We start from the raw sequence: 27,792 nt of genomic DNA on the forward strand, positions 1-27,792 counted from the left end.
ACTTTATTTTGAAGTGAGTTCAGAATTTCACAAGAGTTCCAAAGATGGTATGGAGCTCCCATACCCACTTCACCCAGGTTCCCAGGTCTTAACATTCCACATAACCATGGTACATTTATCAAACCTAAGAAATTAACTCCATAATAATACTGTTAGCTAAACTGCAGGCTGTATTTGGATTGGATTTCACCACTTTTTCCAGCACCGTCCTCCTGGCTCACTGGCCGGTCCAGGCTGTCACACTGATTGGCTTATGTCTCTTTGGTGTTCTCTAATCTGTGGGAAGACTGATTCTTAAAAGACTCCCAGGGATGCTGCCTTGTGTAAATTATTGAAAAACACTGCAACTTGCACATTATCTGAGCAAGTGACTATTTCTAAGGGAGAGTTAAGATGGGAAAACTTAGGAGCTCTGGAGTATGTAGCCACAGAGCGTGGTTGAACTTTAGGTGAGACAATCTTGGGATTTGACGTATTTTATGGGTTAGATGCAGAGTGGATCAGGTTCATTGTCTTCTGCCATCAGAACTTCCCAGCCCCATCCATGTTACCATTTGAAGAGGTGAACCCTAGAATAATTCTTAACCATTTTTAATAGGTAATTTAATGGCTTTTTAGTAGGTAAATATTTAGTTTCATTCATGTTACCTGCCTACATCACTGTTTGAGGGTAGTTAATCCTGTGGTACAATAAAGATAAACTGAGGAGCTGCTCTGTGCCATGCCCTGCGTTAGGCTTTCGGAAAGTGGACGCAGCGAAGAGCAAGCAGATTTTACCAGTCAGGAACTTGAGTTCTACTCCAGGTAACACATAACCAACAGACCGTAGTGACAGCTGGTTTGATGGCACAGAGATTATTAATTTCTACCGGGGGAAGTGAAAGGTGAGGGAAGTTCACATATGAACTTGTCCTTAAAGTATGCATAGAATGTTTTCAAACAGCTTAATTGAGATAGAATACACACACCTACACATACCAGGCGTAGCATTTAAAGCGAACAGTCCAGTGGCTTTCAGTACACTTGCAGAATTAGGACGCCATCACCACAGTCACCTTTAGCACATTTTCATCAGCCCCCAAACAAACCCCATACCTGTATTGACTCCCCATTGTCCCCTCCTCTCAGCTACAAATACAACTTTCCATCTCTGCAGATTTGCCTATTCTGGACATTTCATATAAATGCAGTAGTATAATATGTGTCTGACTTCTTTCACTTGGCATAAGTTGCAACGTTCACAGATGTTGTAGTACATATCAGTACTTTATTCTGCCTTATTGATAAATATTATTCTGTTGTATGGAAATACTACTTTTTTTTCCATTCATTGATTGATACACACTTGAGGTTTCTACTTTCTGGCTATTATGAATAATGCTGCTGTAGACATTCGTATATGGGTTTTTATGTGGACATGTATTTTCAGTGATCTTGGGTATTGACGTTGGGAGTGGAGTTACTGGGTTGAGGACTGTCAGACTGTTCTCAAGACAGCTGCACCATTTTACATTCCCACCAGCAATGTAGGAGCGTTCCAGTTTCTCCACATCGTGGCTCACACATTCTGTTGTTTTGAATTTTAGCCTAATCCTAGTGAGTATGAAGTAGCATCAGGACTTGATTTACATTTCCCTGATGACAAACGATGCTGTGCATCTTCTCCTGTGCTTATTGGCCATTTGTATAACTTCCTTTGAGGCCCAGATTTCTAACAGATGAAGCAGGGGAGGCTGAGAGAGCACTTCTGCCTGAGAGAACAAAAGCCTGAGACCTGGTGAGCCAACTGGGAAAGCTAGAGAGTAGGATCCCCAGGAAAGGGGAGTGAGAAGATGCTGGAAAACCGGGTCTCTGAGTTTATTCTTTGTGGGTCGACTCACTGTGCCCTCTGCTTATCTTAAGCTTACATTGCTCACATTTCAAGTATATTCCTTCTGTTATAAATGTCAGAGTGTTGTGGCTGCTCATTTGATCAGTTCATTCAATCTTAAAGAATGATTGAGGGCCTGCTATATGAGTGGGTAGAAACAGACAAGTCCTTGTGTTTCATGCAGCTTATTTTCTAGGGGGGATGCTTTTGTACCAATAAAAACTGGCTTGTTGGAGGCTGCCTTTATCTTAGTGTTTCAGGGGCCCATAAACATATCCATGTCTGTTTTTTTCATGCTGTTGCTGATTTTACTGGCTTGGGTCAAAGGCCCTCCAGCTCTCATCTTTGCAGATTTAAGTCTTAGCCTTTCATCACCCTTCACACAGCAGCAGCCTGAAGTCCCACTTGGCATCCTTGTGTTTTTCTGGAACTGTTGCAGTTTAATGAAATCCTTTTCTCTGCTATAATGAGTACCAGCTAATCAAAAGTCTGGTACTCTAAAGAAGAGTTGCATGTATATTTTAAACCTTTTCTTTTAAAACATGCTTATGTATGTTTCATAAATCTTTTAAGACTAAGACTTGTCCTTTGAATAAGGATCTGGTGACTATCATTTTTGTGGTGTTTCGTATATAAACCCCACATACAATGAATCATCTCAATTTTAGTTTCCATTTCTGTAGAGTGAGCATTTAAAGCCATTTCAGAGAAACCTGGGTGCAAAATCCCAGGAGTTTTGTGGTCTTCCGTCCTAATCTTTAGTCTTCCTATGTCTATTTAGACAACAGTTTAATTTTTTTGGCACCTAGCCTTGTATACATGTTCAGCTTCATTTTCATAGAAATTAAAATTCTTCTCACAATCATATTTCATAGGTTTACTTAATAATTAAATTATGACTTCAGTCTCATGTGCAGCTGCATACACAGGTGGGGAATGGCTGTGGCAGGCAACTCCACGTAGAGGAAGCAGAAGTGTTCCTGGCCAGGAGCGTTTTTGGTCAACTCTGGACACCGACCATTATATTTTGCAGAAGAAACAGAGTTCAGTCCAGGTTATGGGTTGAGAAAAGCCTGGCCAGGAAAGCTTCTACCAAATATTCTAAGTCAACCGCTCTTTCCTGTGCCGCCCTGGTGCTCTGCGGATGCCTCTTTTGTGACACTTACCTCACTGCTCCACAGGGACCCACCAGCCTTCCGTATGGGATTTCATAGTTCTTGAGGGAGGGATCTACTTTAGTTATTTTCATTGTTCCTAATATGCTCGGCATATAATTTTATGTATTCACTTTAAAAATCGAGTTGACTGCAAGTTCTCTATAGCTCAATAATATGACCAGGCCATTGAAGAAATTTAGTGTACCTCCTGAGTTGCATTAGTTGTATACAGTGTTCAGAATAATTCTGTACTGACATCGTGTTGAACTAGGGTGGTAGATTTTAAGATACACATTGATTAACTGGAACACACCCACCTCAAATATTAATTCTGTGAGACAGACTGTGTCTGTTTTATTCACTGCTGTATCTCCAGTATCTGTAATACAGAATTTTAATGCCTGGCAGACAACAGGTGCTCAGTGCACTTTTTAAAAAAATTGCTAAATTCAGGGAATAGAGAATAGGATGGTGAAGGTTCTTTACTATTTTGTGAGAAATGGTAAAATGAATAGGTTGTGCTTCCTTAGACAAGGAGATTAATTGGAAATTACTCTGAGAATTGGAGACCTGGCCCTGCAGAGGAGAATATGGGTATCAGTAGCTATAGGGAGCAGAACTGGGACTGGGGAGTGTGTGAGTTTATAGGGAAGCAGGTTGCACCTTAAATTTTGTTTTTTAATCATTAAGACTTTTAAAAATCAAATATATGACTTCATGAGGTCACTGGAAAAGAAGCTGAATGACCAACATCAGGAATGTAAAAAAATTAATTTTTGTGTGAGAGGTGAGATGGGTCTAAATAAACTCTAAATTTATCCTAATCGAGGCCCTGTGAACAATAATCTTGTACTTTAGTCTTCCATAGCATTAATATTCTTTATCAGAATACTATGTTTGTGACATAAATTGTATAGGTGTTATGGCCTTAATGAAAAATAAAAATGTCTTCTTTTCTCCCCCTTTAATTTTTGTTTGGTGGAAAGCAGATATTGTAGTTTATTACAGCAAAAAAGGTTTTTTTAATTGTGTTTTTGTAGTCTAGGAATCTTGATGGGTTGAAGGCCCAGCTGTCTGCTACACTGCCTAGTTGTACAGATAGTTGTATGAGTTACTCTGACCCAGACTGCTAATCGCAGAGGAACATGTGTTGTGTTACATGCAGCAGTCACTGCTCTCCTGCGTCTGACATGTAATGAGTCTGCATATGCTAATGAGTGACAGGAGGTATTTCTGTGACAGTACCACAGAAGTCTGGATCTTTGGATCTCTGCTGCCTCGTATCTCTCAAAGCACTAGAGGACTGTCTTGTTCATACAAGCTATTCAATGCATATTTTTTAAAAGGCTGGAAAATCTCTTGAGTCCTCAGGAAGCCATCCATCCTTATGTTTGTTGTTTTACAAAAGTTCATAAACCAAAAGTGTTTGGGTTCAAATATCAAGGTTACTAAACTACCTTGTTAATTTATTCTTGTTATATCAGCAGGGCTTAATTGATGATGATTTATTCATTTACCCCTAACTTAGGATACAGAGCTATAAAAATGGTTTTCCTCTTTGCCTAACTTCCAAGAAACTCACTTGCTCATGTACTTTCTGCAGAGGGACTTTCACTTTTGCCTGGAGACATCTGTGGGGTATTCTTTTTTGAACAGAGCCCATTCCCTTGATGTCTACAGTGTTACCTTTCTCAGAGATTCGCAATTATGTGGCCAAAAGAACAACTCCATGTTTTCTAAAAGGCCTGGAGACACATGACTAGTACCTCTGCTGTTTCCCTTTCTATTGGTCATTTTGGCGAATTCCTGGAAGGTGGTGGTTGCAGCTGAAAGGACCATAGATTAATTCTTGAACCTCATATGGAATCTTTTGTTTGGTGTCTTTGCACTCAACAAAATGTCACTGTGATGATACATTCGTATTGTTGCATGCATCAGTAGTATATTCCTGTTTATTACTAAGTTGTGGTCCATTGAATGTATATATTACAGTTTGTTTATCCCTTTACTTGTTGGTGGGCATTTGAGTTGTTTCCAGATTTTTTGCTATTGTGAGTAAAGCTGTCATTCTTGTGCACATTTTGTGGATATATGCTTTCCTAGGAGTAGAATTGTAGGTGTGTGGGTATGTTTAATTTTGTAAAAAACTGCCTGCACAGTTTTCTAAAGTGGTTTTACCATTTTACACTCCTGTGAGAGTGCTAGTTGGTCCATATCATCAACAACACTTGGTGTTGTAAGTCTTTTAATTTTGATCATTTTAGTGGGTGTGAGGTAATGTCTTCATGTGATTTTAATTTGCATATTACTTGACTAATGATGTTGAGGATCTCTTCATTTGCTTATGGGCTATTTGTATATATCATATTTTTCTTTTGTTCATTTAAAAATTTGTCTTTCTTCCATTATTGATTCTCATATATTCTGGTGACAAAAATCCTTTGTCACATATAAGGAAGGACTTTGGTTTTGAAAATAAGAAAAATACTCAACTTAGAGTTTCCAAGATTCTTTGGCAGCAGGGTAATTCATCAAGTTATTATTGGCAGAAATTTAATTCCAAGTCTAAACCTAGGGTTCTAGAAGAAAATTGGTTACAGGGGATGTGGGATGTACCGGTTTTCTATCGCTGTGTAACAAGCTACTCCAGAGCAGCTTCACTCACCAGTGATTTATTTCTTGCTAGTCTCTGGGTTGGATAGGCAGTTCTTGGGCTTCACATGGGGTTCACTGGGGGCACTGATGTGGCTCGATGTCCAGGATGGCGCTCTCATTTGATTTGGGCGGCTGTAACGGCTAGGGGCCAGGTAGGCCTCTCCCCGCTCCTCCATCTCCTCTCTCATTATTACCCAGTAGTTTAGCCCAGTTTTCTTTACGCAGTGGCTGGACTGTAAGAGAAAGAGGAGCTTCCAGGACTCTTCAGAGCTAGAACTAGAGCCACCACATTCCCGTCACATTCTGCTGGGTAAAGCAAGTCACAGGAGCAGCCCAGGTTCAGGAGGAGGAAATTAGGCCCCCCCCTCTTGCTGGAAGAAAGCAGTTTGTGCAGACAAGGAAGGGAAGAATTTTGGTGGACATTTTACCATAGAGGAATGGATGCTTAGAATTTACTAATAAAATAATTTCATTAAAGATGCGGTAGTTTATGTTATTCCTGTTTATTGCTAAGCATTCTTTCAACTTTGTTTATTCCACGCATTCATTTATCCCTTACTGAGCACCTTGTGCCACCAGTGTTTTTAAGACATGATTCAAAGGATCAGAGAATAAAAAAAGGCTCAGTAGTTTTCTCTTAAAAGACAACAAGGGGCTCACTAAGCTATTACAGATGTTAATTAGGATGCATTTCCTTTAATGTGCCAGAAAGCATGTTATGATGCCTCTTTACTGATGAACAAAATGAGCTTAATCACATCCTAGGAGCTAAGTATTCTGACATTATAATCACTTCCTTCAGAGCCCATCACAGCAATTTTAAGATTCAAGATCTATTTTTGGGCAACTTCATAGGGTCAAGTGTGACATGTACACACAGTGAAGGAAAACATGAGGGCCTTGGTGACCCTGTAGTATTTTTCTCATCATATACTTTTATTTTTAAAAATTGAGGTAAAATTTACAAAGAGGTAGCCGCTGACCATTTAAACGTGGACAGTTTAATGGTATTTTGTGCATTCATATATAATCCTGTTGTACAACTCTTTGTATGCTTTTTAAAGGAAGAGTTTATTTTCAGGGAAATGCAGAACAATAAAATGGCAAAACAGATTAAAGTGTCCAACTCAGAAGTATTCTTTCTTTGTTGGAATGGTGGGAGACATGCCGCCGTATGCGGGGCCGCTGCATTCCCACCTGGGGGCCGCGTCTGGTCAGCAGCTCAGGGATGGCCTGGGCATCCCCTCCGCCTCCCACCCCCTCCCTTAATCCTCCAAAGCTTCAAGAATAGATGCGTTTTTCTTGCCTTCCCCCTTTTAGGGGCTGTAAGCATCCTCGGGGAACCTACCAAGCTGTTCTCTTGTGCCCCACGGCTTGGGAGTTTGACAGGCCGGTGCAGAGCCGAGGAAGCCCTTCCCCTGGGGGTGGGGACGGTGGGCCTTGGCTGGCCTCTCCTGGCCCTTCCCGAGCCTGCTGGCAGACGGAGGCACGGCTGGTCCCAGGGCTGAGGGCCCCCCCGCTTGAACCAGAAGTCGCAGGCCGCCTCCCAGCCCCGCTGCCCCTCCCGCAAAGTGGGAAGGTAGGTAGACATTCTGTCATTGGTGCTTCACTGGGAGGAGGTAAGAACTGAACTGATGGAGTAAGTTACTGAAGAGTTAAAGCCGTTTTAAAATTTTTTGCCATACTCTCCCTTACATCACTACAACAGTATTAAGAATTCATTACCACCTCCCCTGACCTAAAAAAAGGGTGGAAGGACAGACAGCAGGAAAAGGAGATAGCTGTGAAATGAAAGAAATACCGTCCAGAAGAATTGACCCTGCCAGCAGAAGCAAGAAGCCTATAGAGAAAAATAGCCTCCTTAGTCGTATCGCAATGATTTTTTTCCCCAGCAAGATTGTGGAAAAGAAGTGCAGTTGACGTGGACACACTACGAATAATGTTAGCAACCTTACTGTTCACAGTTTCTTACTAGGCATCCCTCTCTGGTTTTTCCCTCATCCACGAAATGGAGATCTGCCCGACTCCCAGAGGAAGACGCCTTCAGGACTGTAGAGTACAGCAGGTTTCAGGTCTCAGTATGGCCAAGCTTTCCTAGGAAATGACCAAAGATAATTGCACTCTGATTTCAGCCTTACATCATGGAGCCACCTTCTCATAGAATTTGACTCCTCTGCCCAATGTGCCAGATGTTGTAAAAGAGAGTTTAGAGGCGTGCCTCTGACTTTCCCTGGCAGGAAATGGGAAGGTTTCACTGAGAATGTAACACTGAACTAGGGGCAGAGATGTTCGCTGCATGGACAGGGGTTGAGGGGAAGAGGTCTTAAGCTGACGGAAAACACTGGTAAAGGCAGAAAGGGATGGGACCATGACAGCAAGAATTTACTGTAGCTAACGTGGGAAAGAAGAGGGAGAGTAGCAAGTAGAACCGGGAAGGTAGTTCAGGGGCCAAATAGACATTTAATATTACAAACGATATGATTTGGATTTTTACCAGCTTTTTTTTGACGCTGGGATTGTAATGAGCAGACTAGCATCTTAACCAATGAAGATCAGTTTGGCAGCAGTATAGAGGCTGGATGGACAAGGAGACCAGTTTGGAGTCTGGCATCTGGGCAAGAGATGAGCAGTACCCACCTGAGCTAAGACAATCCCTTATGATGAATTCAAACAGAAATTAGCGTCTGCATCTGAGGCTGTGCCACTCAGTGGGCGACCCACTCAAGCCGCATGTGGCTGTTGAGCGCTCGCAGCCTGACTACTACAAAATGAGCTGTGCTGCCAAAGACTAGTATCTCACCGAAATTTTTGTGTATCGATTACAAGTTTGAAGCAGTATTGGATACATTGGGTTAAATAAAATATATCATTACAGTTACTTTTTTCCTGTATCTCTTTATTCTAAAAATGTGGCTACTAGGAAATTTTAAATTACCTGCCTCACATTTTATTTCTGTTTTTTTCATGGCAGACTAAATTTTTTTCAGCTCAGTTACCTACCTCACTTTTATGCTAGCTGTTTGATTAGAAAGTGTTACACTTTAATTTGTGATGGGTGTCTGAGAATTGCACTAATGCAAATTGTTTTCATATATTTAGAAAACAAAGTTGCAAAGTTCTATAGGACCGTATAGCTGATTTTATTAGTAAAAGCCTTACTTATTACAGGATCTCTGCAGGAAACCAGCTTTTGCATATGAAGTCATAGTGCATTTTGAAATTTATATATTGAATATTGTTTTTTCACTCTTTTGCACATAAATTATTTCTGCAAAGAAAATTCCCAAGCTGGTGCATGGGTAAACTGGTTTAGAGAAGGAGTTTATTTGAAAAGCATTTGAGACATTTTATGTGTTCTCTAAAAATTCTAAATTTTTTTCCCCATGTTCTAGTTGACAAAGAGCAAGAAATGCCTACACAGGTAAAAAAAAAACAACACTACTAACAAATAGGGATGGCTTGCCATATGAGAAACTGTCTACTGATGGATACAGGGTTCTTTTTTGGAATGATGAAAATACTCTGAAATTAGATAGTGGTGATAGTTACACAACTGTGAATATACTAGTAACCACTGAATTGTGTACTTTGAAAGGGTGACTCTTAGGTATATTGAAATCTTCAATCTTAGATACATTGAACTGTATCCCAGTAAAGCTGTTATAAACAATCTGTACATGCACATCTCTTGCAGTTACTAGTCACTTAATGAGCACATGTGAGCAGATGCAGAAAGCAGCCATATAGTCAACAATTACTGTGATCAGATAAAAATGGACTGTCCTTTTTTGGCTTCTGTACCAGCTCTACAGATCCAGTGGTATTCAGGGAAGCCTAGCGGCCTTCCTGGAGGGGTACTTGTGAAGTTACTGAACAATATATATCGACCTGACAGGATTCTCGTTCAAGTTCTTGTACAAAATGAATGTTATACACCCTGAAAGGTGTAGGCCGAATTTAGTCATTGGATGTTAAGGAATTTATTTTTAAATAAAGTTTGTAGACAGAGTTTTTATATCTACCCTGGATCTTATTAGGCACACCTCCCATTTTTTGTACCTCAGGTTCATCCCTGCGGAAAACCGTGCTGTCTAATGCTCCGGACACTCAAAGAAAAGCCACGCAGCGTCTTCAGCTGTGGAGAGTGTCAGAGGAGGCATTTCCTTCTTTCCCACGTGCTGCCATCTGAAGTAGCATTTTCTGGCTAGCCACCAAGCACTCCTCATCTCAGAAAGAAAAATACAGCGAATTTCTCCCCATCGCCTCTTTCCAAGTCACTTGCACAGAAGCGCCAAAGCACAGAAGAGAAGCCAGGCCCCATTTTTACTGTCAAGAGCAAAACCCTGCACATAGATTTTCACTGAGCGACTGTCTTTGTCTTAAGCCCTTCGTTAACAGCCGGGTTACTGCAGGCTCGCTCTGGGGCTGCTTTCTGTAACCTTCCTGACACCGGTTTAATGCTGATTAGTCCCCCAACGATCGTAGGGCAGGGCTCCCTGCCAGGATAAAGAATGAACAAAATTGGTTTGCACACAGGCCAGCTGCAATTGCTGCAGCTAGAGTCTCTCAAATGCAGACTGTCTTCTTGTTTATCAGGATGAGGTTAAATTAGCACAGCATGAAGCAAAAAGGATTAAAAAAAAGAGAGAAAACTAGCTATGCTAGTTGAGTGTGATAGTGAGTGTGGGATCCAGGCGAGTTAAGGGGGCTTGAGAAGGGAAGGTAGTACCCAGCGCTGAGAGCCTGATGAAAAGCTGTGGGAAAGATCTGCTTGCTAGAAAGTTGGGGGGAGTGTAGGTGGACGGCATGATCTCTTAAAGGCCATTTCATGTCTAGCATTTGTGAATTATTCATTATGCAGTGTTACTTTCTAAAATAGTTGAATCAGATCTTATGTGTTCTGGAGCCTTCTCTGACGAGGGACTTCCAGACTAGGAAAGTGAGCTGTGCCGCGCCTTGGCCCGCAGGCTCTCCTCCCTGTGTCCCGGCCCCGCGCCCGCCTCTGGCAGGCCCGCCGGCCGAGTCTCTGGGAAGTACAGCCTTCTCACCCCTGCAGTGCAAGGCTGAGGAAGGAGGGCCTCCCCGGAGTCTGCAGGGCAGAATAAAGAGCTGAGGGTCAGGTTCCCAGAGGTTTAGGAAGGGAGAAGGGGCAAGAAGAGGCACACAGAGAAGAGTGTGAGGCGGGGAGGCACCGTAAAGGATGAACTCCCTGTGAGGATTCCCCACGGTCTCGCCTGTCTCCCCCGGGGGGGCCTCTGTGCCCACCTCCCAGCCCTCTGCCAGCTGTGCATTCGAGAGCTCCTAGACTTTTGTCTCTGACCCTCCCAGATCTCTGTCCTGGGTCATAAAAATACCCCTACTAGTTTAGGGCTGGGAGATAGGGAGATTAATCACCTTATAACATTGTTCCTAGGGAAAATGAATTCGCTTACAGAGCAACCACTGAGTACAACCATTAGTGAAACTAAGGCTGTTCACTTACGCTGCACTAGAGAGGTCCTCCTAGCGGCTCCGCACTTCTTTTTCAGCCCTGCCCTTCAGCCTGCTTGAGATGGTTTTACCTTGTGCAGGTCCCCAGGCCCAGGCAGCATGAGCAGGTGGTTGGCATCAGGGTGCAGAGCAGGGTCGGGACGCCCACTCCTCACAGGCCGCTGTCCTCGCAGTCTGGAGGGGACTGTCACAGAAGAAATAAAGATCTGCCTGTGTGGATATAAAGTGGGTGGGGTTTAGAGAGAAGAGGACCTGTGGGTGCGGTGGGGTCACGCTGGGCCCTGGAAGGTAGGATGGGCAGAGCAAGGAGGGCTGGTGTTCTGAACTCTGGGCCTGGAAAGGGGAGGGCCGCAGAGGGGGTTTTTATTCTTCCTCTAAAGTGTTATTTCTGTTTTTAAAAATTTTGAAGCAAATAGAGCAACATGTTAACATTTGTTGAATTTGGGTGGAAGACACCTACACCAAAGGTGTTCGTTATTTCTGTTCTATTTTTCTATTTGTTGGAAATAATTCTTAATTACAAACAGGGATAAATAGCCTTAAGGCTGAGCAGCACAAGAGACAAGGGAAAGAAATAATGTACAAGTTGGTAGCCAGCTCGTGCAGGTGGCAGTGGTAGTCACTCGTTACACAGGGCCCTGAAGGAGCACACACATAGGATATTTTCTGCACACAAAGAATTGAAAAGTGACTGGGATCGTCCATAATGAAAGATCAAACTAATGAAGAAGTGGAAGAAAATAATCACAGGCCAAAGTTTCTTCTTAGCTTGGGCTTAACTTCTTTTAGGCATGTGATATACTGGCTAGAAGATATGTACTCATTAGAGGAAATGAATATAAATAAGTGATATTTTAGTCATTATCAAAGGAGCAAGTTCAGGAATATTGCACAAGAAATGAAGATAACCTGTACACCTAGTTTTGACACCCATACACCTACTTGAAAAATGAGTGGAAGCGTTTTTCTGAAAGAGTGGCTTTAATTTGTACATTTAAATTATTTAAAAAATATACCGTATAGCTTCTTTTTGCAGCATAATTGTCTCCGTTCACCAGCTTGAATTACTGCCTTCCCAAGAATTTCTTCTATAAGCACTAAGGGAAGAACCATTACTAGTAATTTTTCTATATTCCTAATATGCTTGGTTAAGCTCAGAGCAAGAACTGATTATATTTGGTGGTTGGCAATATAGAATTTTGAACAATCTATTCACCACCAGTAATATTGTGTTCTTAGTGGATAAGTGCAAGAAGTATTTCTGTATAACATAGTTTTTCTAAACCGCAGTCTGCTGATGATGTAATTGGACAAAGTTTGAGTTTGTTGTGCTTTTGTTTATTCATTCATACAAAATGGAAAAGCCTTTAAAACTTGCCCTAAAACAATTTAAGTATTTTCTCTCATGGAAGCACAATTTAGACATTTACACCAATAATTTTATCTAGCATGTAAGTGTATCTGCAAAGTTATAAGTATCTAAAATGGTCTTGCAGGAGAACAAAATCTGTAATGCAGCTTTCCTGTTATTTTTCAGCTATTACTATGTATTATGGAAAAAAACACTTTATAATAGTAATGATAGTTTTAACTTATAATTTTAGTGTAATTATAATCCTAAGTCCTAAATTCTTGCTAAACAACCTCTTTATAGTACTACAAAACTATTATTCTAGAATTTGTACAAACAAGACAAAAATCTTTGCAGAAAGTCAGTAGCAATCCCATGTTCTTTCAACTAGCCCATATTCATTATTATCCATTTACTTAGTGAATTTATATTGTACTAGGCACTGTTTAGGCTCTAGGGATTCAGTAGTGAACAAGGTATAATCTTACCCTCACAGAGCTAAAGGCTTTTCCAGAAGAAATGATTGCAAGCTTAGATCTGAGCAAGTGGAATGGGGGGAAGGGGGCAATATTGCAAGATTTGTGGCAGAGCAGCATGTATAAAGGTTAGCTAGTTTGAGGGAGCATAATGCATGTGGTGAAGAGTTAGTAATTTCTGCATGGCTGGAATACAGAATACAAAGGACATAGAATATCCTGTGGGAAGGGTTAAGATCTAAGTGGACCATGAAAATTTTTGAAGCTATATTAAGCAACTTGAGACTTATCCTTTGATTATTATATTTACCAGATAGTGAAGCGTGATTGAAGGGCTTTGTATTTAGAAAGATTTCTTGGCTGCATTATGGAGCACACGGTGGTGAGGAGTAAGTCTGGAGGTTGTTGAAACAGTGATGACGTGTGTAATAATTCAGGTGAGAGATGACCTTGGATCAGAGTAGGGCAGAGGCAGTGGGATGAAGAAAGGTGGGTAGAATTAAGAAAAATAGGAGGTTAAATCAGTAGGGTGAAGTGATTGATAAGATGTGGGGAGTAAGAGGCAAAGAGGAATCAAGCTATATCTGGCTTGAGCCACTGGTTGAATAGCTGTGACTACTCCGTGAGCTAGAGAAAAGACCAGGTAGGACTTTGGAAGTGATTCCCCCTTTGGTTTCTAAGAACTCTTCCTGTTGAGAGCCCAGGAATTTGTGATTCTTGACTAAGAGAACTCATTGTGTATCCTGCAGATTAGACCATTTTTATTGCCACCTATGTAAAAGTGGGAAGTAGAAATGTCATTCCCGAGATGGCCATATCCCTGGTCACTCACAGACTCCAAAATAATTTAAGATTCATGGTTAGAGCTCATTGGTTTATTTTTAACTAAGGGAATATTGTTTTCTGTAGGCAATGTATAATTCTGTCTAGTTAACATATGTAACTGTTACATATAACCCTTTAGAATCAATATAGTCATTTGTTAGATTACCCAAAAAGCAGCTGTACTGATGGCAGAGCCACTGTTGTCAAGGGTGACAACATAAATATATACCTAAGCGAACTAGTAAATGTTCAGCAATTCTAATTCATCACCGGTTGAAATGCAAAATGGTGCAGCCACTTTGGAAGACAGTGACTTTCTTGCAAAACTAAACATACTTTCCCATACAATCCAGTGGTCACATTCTTTCATATCTACACAAAGGGGTTGAAAATTTATATCCATGCAAAAGTCTACGCATGGATGCTTATAGCAGCTTTAATCATAATTGCCAAAATTTGGAAGCAACTGAGATGTCCTTCAGTAGGTGAATGGATAAATAAACCGTGGTGCATCCATACAGTGGAGTATTATTAGGTGCTAAAGAGAAGTGAGCTACCAATCCATGAAAAGACATGGTGGAGAAGTAAATGCATATTTAAAGTGAAATGAGTGGAAGAAGCCAACCTGAAAGGCCACAGACACACACAGTGTGATTCCAGCAGTGTGGCTTTCTGGAAAGGCTCAAGCATGGAAACAGCAAAAAGATGAGTGGTTGCAGGGGTTAGTGGGTAAAGAGGGAAGAAGAGGCAGCGCCCGAGGATGTTTATAGCAGGGAATCCGCTCTGCACCGCACTGTAACGGGGGATGCCCGCCGCTGCACGTCTGCCGGAACCCCGAGAGTGTGCATCGCCTAGTGTGTCCTGTTGTGAACTGTGGGCCTCAGGTTCTCGTGATGTGTTGTGGATCATCGTTTCTCGGGCTACCTACTGTTCGGACATACGTGCACACACAAGTATTTTTCTTCTGGCTTTTACAATATTTGTTGGCAATACCACTTCTGTTGTCTTATATTAGTAACTATTGGGCATTTCTTCCAACTGCAGATCGGTGCCTAATAATAGATGGATGTTACTCAAGAGTTTTAGTGGTTTTCTTCTAATGGAAAATTGATGCAGACAAACGGGGACTGACCCTGCAGGCGAGGCCGCGGTTAGGCACGCTGGCTGTCTTGCTTACTTCTGACCATTTGGAAGAGGATGTTGGAAATAGTGTTTATAGTGTTTACTACTTTGATGGCAAAAGCTCATTCATGATTGCCATTTTCCTTTCTGGAGCACATAGAAAGACTAAGTGGTCACAACTTGGCCTAATCATTCTATATTTGTGCTCCAGAAACAGAACAACTAAGATTCATTCTCCACATTATGAGAATATTGAACCCTTTTTATTTTGGAAAACACTTTGTATACGAGAAGCAATTTCTTTCATTCTGTTTTATTTTTCTCAGCCTTCTTCAAGAGACAGAAGAGTTGATCCCAAGTTTTGACTTGGGTGAGTCTTGGTATCATTAATTAACACAAGAAGTAGAAGAGGAGGCGGCAGTCTGGGAGACGGTTTACTTTGAGTTTTGACAGCTTGTAAAAATTTCCCAAAGGCCCTGGGGAATGTTGACCTGGAGAGTTGAGGGATCAGGCTAGAGATGCTTTGTGGACGTCACTGAGAGAGGCGGTGTGAGATGGCAGAGTGAGCATACAAAACATGAGCAAAGACGGAACCCACGGGAGCACAGGTATGCAGGGACTAGTAGAAGAAGAGAAATCCACGGCGGCAACGGACAGCAAGCTCCCTTAACAGCCGGCCAGCCCGTAGGACTTGGTAGAGAGGAAAGAACACCAGTTCCGATGTGGGCGGCGAACTTTCCCACCCCAAGTCGTGTCACCAGGATGCGCCTTCCAGTCGGGGATCCCACCAGTCATTGCTGCCCCCACTGTGCTGGCCTCTCTGTCCTCCCCTGTCCTCTCCTGTTCCTTACAGCTGAGAACAGTGAGACTTCACAAAATAACTCAGAGCTATCAGAAGGACATCATGAATGGAAAGTGACAGCACCAGTGGAGGAAAATATCTGTGTGGCTGCTTCCATTGCTCACAGACTCAGTTGGTCTCTGGGGCCCTTCACGGAGCTGTGGTCTTTCCCTGGGCAGAGGGCTGCCTCCTCGCTGAAACCAGAATCTGTCTCCGCATGGCAGTCACTTTTTCCCCCCATAAATGGGGACAGTTGTTAAGTATGTCTGCATTAGCTTGTAGTCTAGGCTCAAGGAATTAAGGTCTAGAGAAAAGGTAGAGTTCCTTCTTATATCAGTATTAGTTCATCTTTCATGTTTCCTTTTCATGTCATAAGACATATTTTCCCAGGAAGATTAACAATGGCAATGTCCATCTCCTCCCAGGGAGACAGCATCCTTTATCCACAAGGGAATGGCCATACTCTGTGGACCCACATGGGTCACCATCTCAGAATGCATCTGTGCAGCGGAGGAATAAGGTGAACATTACAGCAGAGAAACTCTTGCATTGATCATTGAGATAAAAGGACGTAGAGAAATTGGTGCTGCAAACACAAGGGAGCAAGGAGATTCAAGGGCCACATGCTGTAGAAAGGCCAAGTCAAGTGAGATTTGAAAATGGTCTTTAGATATTTAAATTGTAAAGTCATTGACATACAGGAAAAGAATTAAACATTGATCCTGCCTTCCTATGCAGAGTGAACCCTGGGTAATGAACTAGAACGCTAGACACTGTGTGCCTTCTGACAAAGTACACAGCTACACCTATGAAGTAGTCTTGTCAACAAAATTAAACCTGAATCTGATGAAGCTTCCAGATGAGTGTTGCCCATTAGAACTTTTTGTGATGATGGACAGCAGAGAATAGAACATTTCCAATATGATGGCTGTTAGAGGTGTGTCTTACACAGTTGAGGAACTGAATCTTACATTTAATTAAATAGCCACGTTAGTGACTACTCTACTGAATGTAGCTCTAGATCACCAGTTAGAAGGCAGGAACAGGTTAAGCCGTAGTATGAGAATGCAGGCAACAAAATCCAAACTGGGAAACTAGCACATTCTTTAGCAAGAAAACCCCAAGGGGGGAAAAGGAGACATGGAGGGAAAAGGGAAAATCCTAAGATTAAAAGAGACTTGAAAAACATACTAACAAATCACAATATATAAACTTTTTTGGGTCCTGATGCAAACTGTTGAAAAAAATTGTGACATTTATGAGATAATTTGACATTTGAGTAATGGCTGAATTGTATTAGGGAATTCTTTTTTAGGTGTTATAATGGTATTGTAGTTGTCTTCCAGGATGAAGAGGGTTAGTCATTATCATTTACAGAGACATTTGAATACCTACTTCTTGCCTTCTGCTAGGCTTATGCTTAGTAAGCTTATTAATGAGCTATTTTCTTTTGATGGTTAATGACTTAGAAAGACATTTTGCATGGAGAATTTTTTGCACATACAGAAGTAGATAGAATAGTACAATGAATCACCATGTACCCATTTTCCAGCTTCAGAAATGACCAGCTCCTCACCAACCTTGTTTCTTCTGTCTTTACCCCTCCCATATTATTATTTAAGGAAATTTCCAGATAGCATGTGGTTTTATTTGGAATATTTCAGTATATATCTTTAAAAAAATTAAGGTGCTCACTATTTACAATAGCCAAGATATGAAAGCAACCTAAGTGTCCATCTGTAGATGAATGGATAAAGAAAATGTGGTACATGTACACAATGGAATATTATTCAGCCATAAGAAGAAAACAAATCCTACCATTTGTAACAACATGGATGGAGCTGGAGGGTATTATGCTTAGTGAAATAAGCCAAGTGGAGAAAGACAAGTACCAAATGATTTCGCTCATCTGTAGAGCATAAGAACAAAGCAAAAAACTGAAGGAACAAAACAGCAGCAGACTCACAGACATCAAAAAGGGACTAGCAGTTACCAAAGGGAAAAGGGGTGGGGAGGGAGGGAGAAGGGGATTAAAGGGCAATTATGATTAACACATAATGTAGGAGGGTCATGGGGTAGGTAGTATAGCACAGAGAAGACACGTGACTCTGTAGCATCTTAACTACCCTGATGGACTGACTGCAATAGGACTTGGAAGGTGACTTGATAACATGGGTGAATGTTGTAACCACAATGTTGCTGACATGAAACCTTCATAAGAATCAATGATACCTTAAAAAAAAAGAAACAGTAGAGGCAAAAAAGAAAACAAAATCTTCAGCATAAAAGGTAGAAGTTAAAAATTTGATAGCAAAGAACTTTCACAAATTCTTACAAAACCCTGTAAAAAGATGGGCAGTGTCTATAAATAAGCATCTTGTAGTAACAACGCCAAGGGACCAAATGTAACGAGAAAGTACTCACACTTACTGATTAGCAAAGAAAGATAAAATGAAACAAGGAGATATCATTTATACACAGTATCCGGGCAAATATTTACAAGACTAATAATAGTAATCGCTGGCAAAGATACAGGTCTTGTCATATATTGCTGGTGGAAATGTGAATTATCACAGATTTTGGAAACCAGTCTCACCATATTTCATACAATTTAAAATGCCTTTCTACTCAACAATTTCATGTCTGGTTCTCTATCCTGTAGAAGTAAAAGCACTAGTAAGAAAAAAAAATTAAGCTTTGTTGTTTTTACATTATCCCTTATAATTTTCAGGTTTCCACTTGCTTCAAAAATTTAGTTGATGTCTAAATAACCAAACATGATAATTCTTTGAACAAAGTTGCTTTATACATTTTATATTTCAAAGTGACAGTACAAAGTATAAAAGAAATGCTGCTTAGTTACTAATTGTGAAAACAAGTATAATAAGGATTGTATAGAATTTTGTGAAAATTATTAATTCAGCCAAAAATGAAGTAACATTTGTCAAATTGATAAATCTCTCTGTGAAGATACGTAGAATGTAATGAAAAAAGACATAAGAAAATAAGATATTAGAGTGGAAACTAAAGCCTCTATAAAATACTTTGAACCATTTGAGCCAGAATTCATGCAAAATTAAATAAGAAGGTACAGTACAGGCACAGAAACGGGGAAGTGAATAAACTGCAGAAGTAACTTGAGTGTTGCTGAAAGAACATAGTGAAAAGTGAGTAGGAAAATTTTTTCCCTCTAAAATGCCCTCCTTTATAATAAAACAAAAATTGCTTAGTATTTGAAAGATTTCAGACCATCCAAAATAAAAAATGCTGAGAAATACGAGAATTCCACAGAAATATAAACTCAGTTTCTGTCTTCTCTGTGATCAATGAGATTCATGAAATCTTTCCAAATATAGGCACTGTAGAAATATTTGCATCAAGAGTTTAACCTATTTTGCAATTACATTAGTATAAAACTTATAAAATCAGCAGTTTGTAGGCTTACAAAAATATACTTGGCATCTTTCCTCCAAAGATCTGTACAAAGATGCTGAAAACTCTATCTCCAGTTGCCCCTCCAGGTTGAGAATTAAGGAATATGTAGGTGTTACGTTGGAAGGGTGAATGGGCGAGGTGGGGTCATAATATGAGACAACCACTGAAAATATTTTTATTAGAAGGAACAAATAATTTACAAACTATTGTTACAAAAGAGGTTGAAGAATTTGTTTATAAGCTGCTATTCTGAACTTTACCCTATTTCTGATATTTAGGTAAAAAGTAAAAATAGGTAAACTTGTGAGCGGCCCTAGAAGCAATGACACCCCAGTAGAAACGAGCACTCCGAGCACCTACATCTCGGTTTCTCACACCATTCTCCAATTAAAAGATAGAGGGCTCCTTGGTTGATTCTAGAAATGGTGCAGGAAATACACAAGATGAGCCTAGAGCATCTTAGAGTGCCAGAAATTAAGGAAGTGCTAAAAACAAAAACAACATATAACTGGGGCATGTCAGAGGGTCAGAGGTGCGCAGGAGCCAACCAGAGGAGTTGCCAGTGGTCAAAGCTGGAAGCATTTGAGCAGCAAAATCAGAGTATATTGGTTTATGACCCAAAATATAAAATAAATACCTATGAGTCCATAGTCATGTAAATAAATGATCAAATAAATTAGTAAATGAGAGAAGAGAGACAAATGTCCAAATCCAGATAATTTATGTGGATACTTTTCCCTCAAGGCGATGGAGCACAGCTTCCCACTCCATAAATGAGGGCTGGGTATAGTGACTTCTTTCCAAAGATTTTACAGTATGGAAAAGGGGAGAAAAAGAGGAACTTTACAGTGGGAAACCTGACAAACACTATCTCAGCCAGATAGTCAAGGTGAACATCAAGTGGTAAGTCAGGCTGATAATCTGAACCCCTGGGGTGATGTGATGAGAGTGACACTTTACCCAAAAACGCTAGTCTAGTCATTAGAAAAATATCAAATACCATGAGGGACTTGCTACAAAATACCTGACCAATACTCTTCAAAACTGTCAATAGCATCTAAAACAAGGAAAGCCTGAGAAATTGCCACAGCCAGGAGGAGCTTGGGGAGACACGATGACCAAATGCAATGTTTATCCTGGATGGGATTCTGGGACAAAAGGACCTGAGGTAAAAACCCAGGAAATCTGAATAAAGTACAGGCTTTAGTTAATGAGAATGTATAAAAATAGCTGTGGAATCCAAATTTTGAAAGCAAAGTAATAAAATCCTGTTCATGTGATGTAGTGATGGACATGTACAACAATACCTTAGGTTTTTGTATTTGAAATAAGGTAGTATCAGATTTTAATTTACCAGTTCATGCTAATTGGAAAAGAAAGTGGGCTAATTTTATTCCTTAATTTACATTTCAGTTCATATAGTCAGCGTTTTGAAATGAATCATTTTCACAGCTACCAGTACTTAAAATAAGGAAGTTTACAAATTCTGGATTACATAATTCAGACTAAAGAGTACACTTTCCATTCATTTATCTATTTATTCAACGAACATTATTGAACATATGTTAGGTGTCAGGCACAGTATTAAATAGGTTGCTGAATATGTAAGGATGAATAATATGTTGAAGAATTTAAAAGTCTACCGGAGGAGATAGAATTTAACAGTATTTATACAGTGTGTTGTGTGGATAACAATTACGTATGGCAATTAATGAGGATGCTTCCAAGGACTTCACAGTTCTATTTTCCTTTAAAAAAAAAGGTATTATATTCTCACACTGTGTGCTAATCAAGAAAAGAACTGCTGTGTCCTGAACCTTACCATCAAGGGAAACTTTATTTTAGCACATCAACTAATACATATTTAGTACAATATTTGTACATCAGTGTTCATTTAAAAATTAAGCTCACAATTTAAAAACTGTTGGGCCACACTCTTGTAATTTATAGATTTTATAATGTGTTGTGGGTGAAACTTCTCACCCTTCCTGTACACATCAGGGAAGGTTTCCCTGTGGAGGTCCCTTCTGAGTAGACTCGTAAAGCCCAACAGGCGGACGCCGAGGGGGTGAGGTGCGGGAGGCAGGACTCTGCCGATGCCGCCCGGGATGCCTGTCCCCTGGCTCCTCAGTCAAACACCAGCCCAGGCACTGCTGCGAAGGAGCTTGACAGACGTAATTAAGAGTGCTCATGAGCTGACCGAGAAATTGAGTAGCACGGATTTTGTAGGAGAGCCCAACATGATCACACGAGGCCTTAAAACCAGAAACTCAGATTCAGGAAAAGGCGCTCAGAGGGTTCCAAGTCCGAGAAGGGTTCGTTGGGCCCTTTGTCGCTGCTGCTGCGGTGTAGGGGCCCCCGGCAAGGGCCAGAGAGAGGCCTTCGGTGCTAAGGGCGGCCCAGCTGACAGCCAGCAAGGGGCCCGGCCCCATAACCGCAGGGCACTGCATTTGGCAGGGCCCCCAGAAGCGAATGCCGCCCGACGGCAGGGAGACCCCGCAGAGCAGCCCGCCTGCAGGTCCGCAAACTGCGGCCCGGTGTATGCGGGCGGGGTTTCCCAGTCGCCAAGTTCGTTGTCATTTGTTAAGGGAGCATTAGAAAACTAACACAGGGGGAAGACATTCCAGATACAAGAGACTTGCAAAGACCCATGGGGCCGGGTACTTCAGAGGGAGCTAGAAGCTGTCTGGCCTGGCTGGAGGGAGAAGGGGAGCCTCAGAAACGAGCTGGCAACGTAGGCTAAGTGACCCTGGTCCTCGAGTGCCATCTCAGGAGTCTGGACGCTGAGGACAGGGGACTGAATTTACAACAGCGCTATCTTATTTGCTTTGATTTTCCTAAGGAGATAAGGTTATTTTCTTATCTCCATCAAGCCTCCGCTCACACATTACCTTCTCGCTGAGACCCTCCCTGACCTCCTTACCAAATCTGGCAGCCTATGCTCTGTGCTGCTGGCCCTCCTTGCCCTACTCTTATTTTTAAAATTCCCATTGCACTTTCCATCTTCCAACATAGTCCGTGATTTATATTTATGTGTATTTTTCCCCTCCTAGAATGTAAGCTTCGTGAGGGCAAAAAGCTTTTGGTTCAGTTTGCTCCGGTTATTTATTGTTGCATAACAAACCACCAGCTTAAAACATCAGCCATTTATTTTACATTTCTGCAATCTGGGCAGAACATGGTGGGGCCAGCTTGTCTCTGCTTCATGTGGCATCAGCTGAGTGGCTTGGTGGGGGGCCAGAGAACCCACTTTCAGGGGCTCACTCCTGGCTGGCCTCCTGTTACCCGCTCTGGCTGGGCCCTGGGCTGGAGCTGCGGGCTAGGCCCCCGGGCTCTCTCCGCAAGGCGGCTCCAGAGCTGCTTGGACTTTGTGCCAGCACTGTGGCTACGCCCTAAGGGCATGTGTCCCAAGAGAACAAGGTGGCAATGCCTGGCTTTTTACTTACCACTTAGCCTTGGAGGCCACGGCCTCATTTGTTCTGTACTCTCTCATTTGAGGCAGTCACAAGGCCCTTCCAGGTTTAAGGACAGGGGACAAGGAACAGGGACTCCACGTCCTGATGGAATCTGACAGGAGATACTGTGGCTATCTTTGGAAAACAATAATCTTGTCCTGTTATATCCCAAGAGCCTAGAGTAGGGCTTTGGCTCATAGAGCTCCGTAAACACGCTGAGTCGAAGAAAAGGGAAAGAATGAGAAAAGTAGGAGAGGACAGCATCCAGTGTGCGGCAGGGAGACTAGTAGGAAGTGGGAGCAGTACCCTGAGCCTGGCTTAAGGCTCAGAATTAGGAAGAGGGGCAGAGAAAATGGCAGGGCTGATTTGGAGGGATAGTAAGGTGGTATAACTTGCAAAATTTAGTGATGATTTTAATATGAATGGAAATGAGAGAGATCCAGATGAGGGAAGGAGAAATCTAGAATGACTCCCAGTCAGTCAAATATCCTGGCTAATTGAGTGCTAGAGCAAAAATAGTGAATATGTTCCTTTTGGTAGAATTATTTTTAGTGTTAACCCCACTTCAGGGACGAGGAAGCAGGTAGTAATACTCCGTAGCCGCATGAATTATGGCACTGTTAACAGGAAAGGCTTCATGGGAGAAGATGGGTTCACTTTTTAAGTGTCTAAGTCAGGGCTGGAAACTAGCAGCCCGGGGAGATCGCTGTGGGTAGTTGGAATTGTGAATTGAAACAGCTTGAGATCATCTTGAGGGTTTTCTTACATGTTTTTCTGATGGAGAGCAAGGCAGACTTTTTTTTCCCCTATAGAGAAAAGGAAAATTCTAACCCCCTCCCATTTTTACTTTTCTTTGTTGTTTTATGTTAATTCTGAAAACTTAAGAAAGTGGTTAAAGTAGTCTTTTCCCCCACACAGGTGGTGACTTGGCTTTTTTCATGCTTTTTTTGATGCGGTACACAGTGGCTTCGGGCACCCCAGTTTCTTGTAGAGCTGGGAGGGTCTTGGTATTCTTAGAGGCCACTTGATCCTCCTCCTAAGATACATGGTCCATGATCTCACGGGTCTGTGCTGGACCTCAGTACCGTTTTCAAACCCGTTGAGGTCACTTGAAAGTCTGGCTGTTCTAGCTGACAGGAGGGGGAGATTTGTTTTATATTGTATGCTGAATCCAACATCAGTAATGACATTAATATACTTTCCCAGAAATTGCATAAATGATTCTCACAGAAGACATGTAGTGCTACTAATATGTGGTGTTACAGTAATCAATCTATATTTTATATTTTTGAGAAACCTTTGCTCGAAGAAATGATTTTTCCTAGCTTGCTAGAATCCAGGATCTAACTAGAGTCGGAACCTTGTTTTCTTGGCTATAATTATTTGAAAATGGCTTGTATATTCTTGAGGATAATAAAAGTTATTTACTAAGCACTGGTGAACACATGGTATTTACTTGATTATTAACCTACAAATTATGGACCCTTTCCTCTTAGAGAGTTGCATGATGTCAGTTACAATGCGTCAGTGACTTTTAAAAGTTTTATTCTGGTTTCATATTTTGGAAAGGGATAGTATGACAGACATGGGTTAATAGTGAAGTGCTTTGTTCATTCCTCATTATCGGCAGACTGTGGACCCTGAATTCATTATTAAGGATGGTTTTGCAAGTAAACAGTCTGTTATCTTCCGTGCTTGGTCTTAGAACGCACAGTGCCTAATGACAGCTTGTCTGGTCTTTGTCCCAGGTTCCTGGCACAGAACTCTAGAACCCTGGGAATTTTCTGAGTAGTTGTAGTATTGTCCTAAGGAGATAACTAATAATGGACCACTAGATGGCTTGGGGATAGGGGCTGGTCACCAGAAGAACTTGGAAGCAACCTGGCCTGTGAGGAGGCGGAGGGGGTTGGCGGTACACTCAGTCATGCCTGTGTAATGAAGCTTAAAATGAAACAGTAAAAATAGGTAGTGCGGCTTAGTGAAGCGTCTTAGGTGATGAACACATTGCTGTGTATATATAATGGTGGGAGTGACATGCCCTGATTCCATGAAGAAAGAATGTCAGCTCTGCTCCCCTCCCAGATTTCACCCTATGTACCTCTCACCCTTCATTTGTCCCATCCCTCTGATTTGTTTCCCTTGTATTAAAACCGTAATCCTAAGTATAGTGCTTTCCTGGGTTCTGTGAGTTTTAGTGAATTATCACACCTGAGGAGGTCGTAGGAACCCCCAAATGTATAGCCAGTTTGTCAAAATCACCGGTGGGCTGGAGACCTCTGAAGTCAGGACCTATAACAGGTGGATGTCTGGGGACCATCCACCTTTAATGGGCGATGTCTGTGCTGACTCCAGGTAGTTAGCGACAGAATTTAATTTCAGTACCTCCAGTTAGGGTTGAAACAGAATAACTGTGTTATGTACTCCAGTAAATACACTTCAGTGAATTCAGTGTTAGCTAAATACAGCATTGCTCTTTAATTTTGAGAAGGAAATATATTATGAATCTCTTAGAAATTCAAAACTCACTGGATTGATGTTGGTGTACTTTTATTGACTGTCATCAAAACAAACTTTTAAGATACCAGGATTCAGGCTTCTCTGTTGATAAATATTCTTTAGGAGTGTCTGAATTTTCACAGATCCCTCCAGATTCTTTTGCTTGATTCTCTTTATGACCAGGAACTTAGAGCTGCAAGATCTCTAACTGGAGTCAGAGGTTTATTTGGAAAAGGTGACAGGCCCAGCATGGTTTTAAAACCTGTGGTCTTTTTATTTATTTATTTATTTGGTATTTAATATATCTTTTAATTGAAGTATAGTTTGTATGCAGTATTAATTGGCTTCAAGTGTATATGGTCTTGATGAGTAGCTTAGTAGTGGGTATATGGCTTCTTCTATGAAAGGTAGGAGCTTTGAAAAATGGGCAAATCCTGTCCCTTAGTTGAAGAAATACATTCATTATGTATTTGAACACAGTATCAGGTAATGTAGCGTCACAAGGAATAGAAGGCACAATACAGTCAGACTGGTGTCAGAGCCAGAGGTCTAAGCTAAATCCCCTTCTAATCCAGAAACACATGAAGAGCTCACTGCTAAAGCAGTGGCCCCAGACCCCCAGTGGCTTGAGACTTCTAACAAGTTTATTTCTCATTTGTTGTTTAGTCTAATGTAGGCCATGGTGGGAGGGGCTCTACTTTGCAGAGACACTCCGTCACCCGGGATTCTTCCAACGTGTGACCTTCCCATCTTAAAGGCCTCACACGCCCTTGGCATTTAGCTGACGGATGGCCGAGGAAAGAGATTGTGTCCCTCGACCTGGAGGCGACACACATCTCTTGTGCTTACTTTTTATTGTCAGGACCTGGTCCCCATCCAGATGCAAGGACCCTGGGAAGGGGAAGAGACCGTGGGTGCCTCTGAGCACCTGTCATCTGTCACATGGGAGCGAGTGATGACTGTACACTTGCGCTGAGATACGTGGCCTGGCTTATCCAAGCGAGGAGGTTGGGGACCATTTCCAGGGGTGCCGGAAGGAGAAAAGAAACAGTGGAGAGAACGCAGTTCTCAGCAGGCTGAGGGTCGTGTAAAAGGCTGACAGGGAGTGTGCCCGGGGGCTGGGAAGGGTGGAACCTGAGGAGCACAACCCGTGTCCGCCGTGCTGCAGTGCAGAGCGGGCCAAGACGGCGCTCTGGGGGCACCGGGGAGGCAAAGGAGGAGGGGGCAGAGCCGCCCAGGACTGTCCCGCAGACCACATCCGGAGCATCAGGCACTGTGCCTGGCACAGTGTAGGCGCGCTGAAATGTTACTGGGATGAGGTAAAATCTCCTATCTCTAAAAACAGAACAGAAACCCTTCCCTCAAAACCCCAGGTTCTCCAACGTCAATCCATTTCTCACCCTTCCAGCAAAGTCCTCAGGAGAGTTATCAATACCCTGCCTCTACTGCCGCTCTTTGCATTCGTTCTTGGAACTACTGCAGACAGGCCCCCACCCCGCCCTCCGCGGGACTGTGGAGGTCCCCTCCTTGCCTGCCTGCCCTCGGCGCCCGCCTTTTCCAGCGCTGTCTCGGCCGCGTGCTGCCCCTGCTCCTGGCTCCTCACTTCACTGGCTGCTTTTTCTCCTTTACATTTTGCCGGCTCCGCATCCTCTTCCTGGCATTTCCGTGAGTCTCCTGGGGCTCCCACCCAGCCGGCCGGCCTCTCTTCGTCTGCATTCATTTCCGGGGTGATCGTCTCCAGCCTGCTGATGTTAAATGCCAACTATTTGATACTGAACCCTGAATTTTCCCCTGACGCTTATTCATCTATCTAAAGAAATTTACTCAGAAATTTCACTTGCTTATCTAATAGGCATTAACATATCCAAAATCCAGACTTAACATATCCAAAACCCAGTTCTTTATTCCAGCGCCCACCACAACCCCTATTAAATCTTCTCCATTGTTCCCTGTTTCATTAAATAGCTACACCATTCATGCAGGTGGTCAGGTCAAAACTATGGTATCATACCCTTCTTGACTGCTTCTTTGACGTCTGATATACAGGCATATCGCAGCTTTATGCCATCAGAATGTTTAGAATCTATCACTTCTCTGTTTAAAACATTTCACTTGCTTCCCACAGTACTTAGCATAAACGGGGATGCGTCACCATCAAGGCCCTGTCCTAGCTGGCTGCTGGTCACCTCTGAGCTCAGCCCCTTGCACCTCACCCAGGTACCCCGAGGGCCTCTCATCTCAGCGATGAGTAGCTCTCTGATGCCTCCGGATTCTGCACTTGCTGTTTCCCTGCCTGAGGCATTCTTTCCCGAGATGACCTCATATGTAAAATTCAGAGCACCGACTCTGCAGCCAGACTGCTTAAGTTGGGATTTCCTAGTTGTCTGACCGTGGACACGTTATTTCATCCACCTGTGTGTGCCTCAGTTTCTACATCTGTAAAGTGATAACACCGGGCCCTCCCTCATAGAGTGATGGTGATGAAATGACTTAATGTATGTAGAACACTTAGAATAGCACCTGCCCCACAGTAAGCACTCTGTGTTAACTGATGATTATTGACACTTTGTCAGGTCTCTACTTAAATGGGACCTGCTCAGAGATGATTCAGATAGTGGT

At 42.1% G+C, this 27,792-nt stretch overlaps 1 protein-coding gene and 1 long non-coding RNA gene across 9 annotated transcripts in view; one reads left to right on the forward strand and one right to left on the reverse strand.

The window, feature by feature from the left end:
* Positions 1–27,792, forward strand: part of DENND5B (DENN domain containing 5B) — a 153,070-nt gene that overhangs the window by 37,008 nt on the left and 88,270 nt on the right. The window lies entirely within an intron of this gene.
* The window catches only part of LOC118972740 (uncharacterized), a 35,812-nt gene continuing 25,843 nt past the window's right edge, over positions 17,824–27,792 (reverse strand). Inside the window, exon 4 of the long non-coding RNA XR_012125745.1 lies at positions 17,824–26,918. This is a non-coding gene — a long non-coding RNA (uncharacterized lncRNA). The remainder of the gene's footprint in view (positions 26,919–27,792) is intronic.

Source organism: Manis javanica, chromosome 15, assembly GCF_040802235.1.
Source record: "Manis javanica isolate MJ-LG chromosome 15, MJ_LKY, whole genome shotgun sequence".
Lineage (NCBI taxonomy): Eukaryota > Metazoa > Chordata > Mammalia > Pholidota > Manidae > Manis > Manis javanica.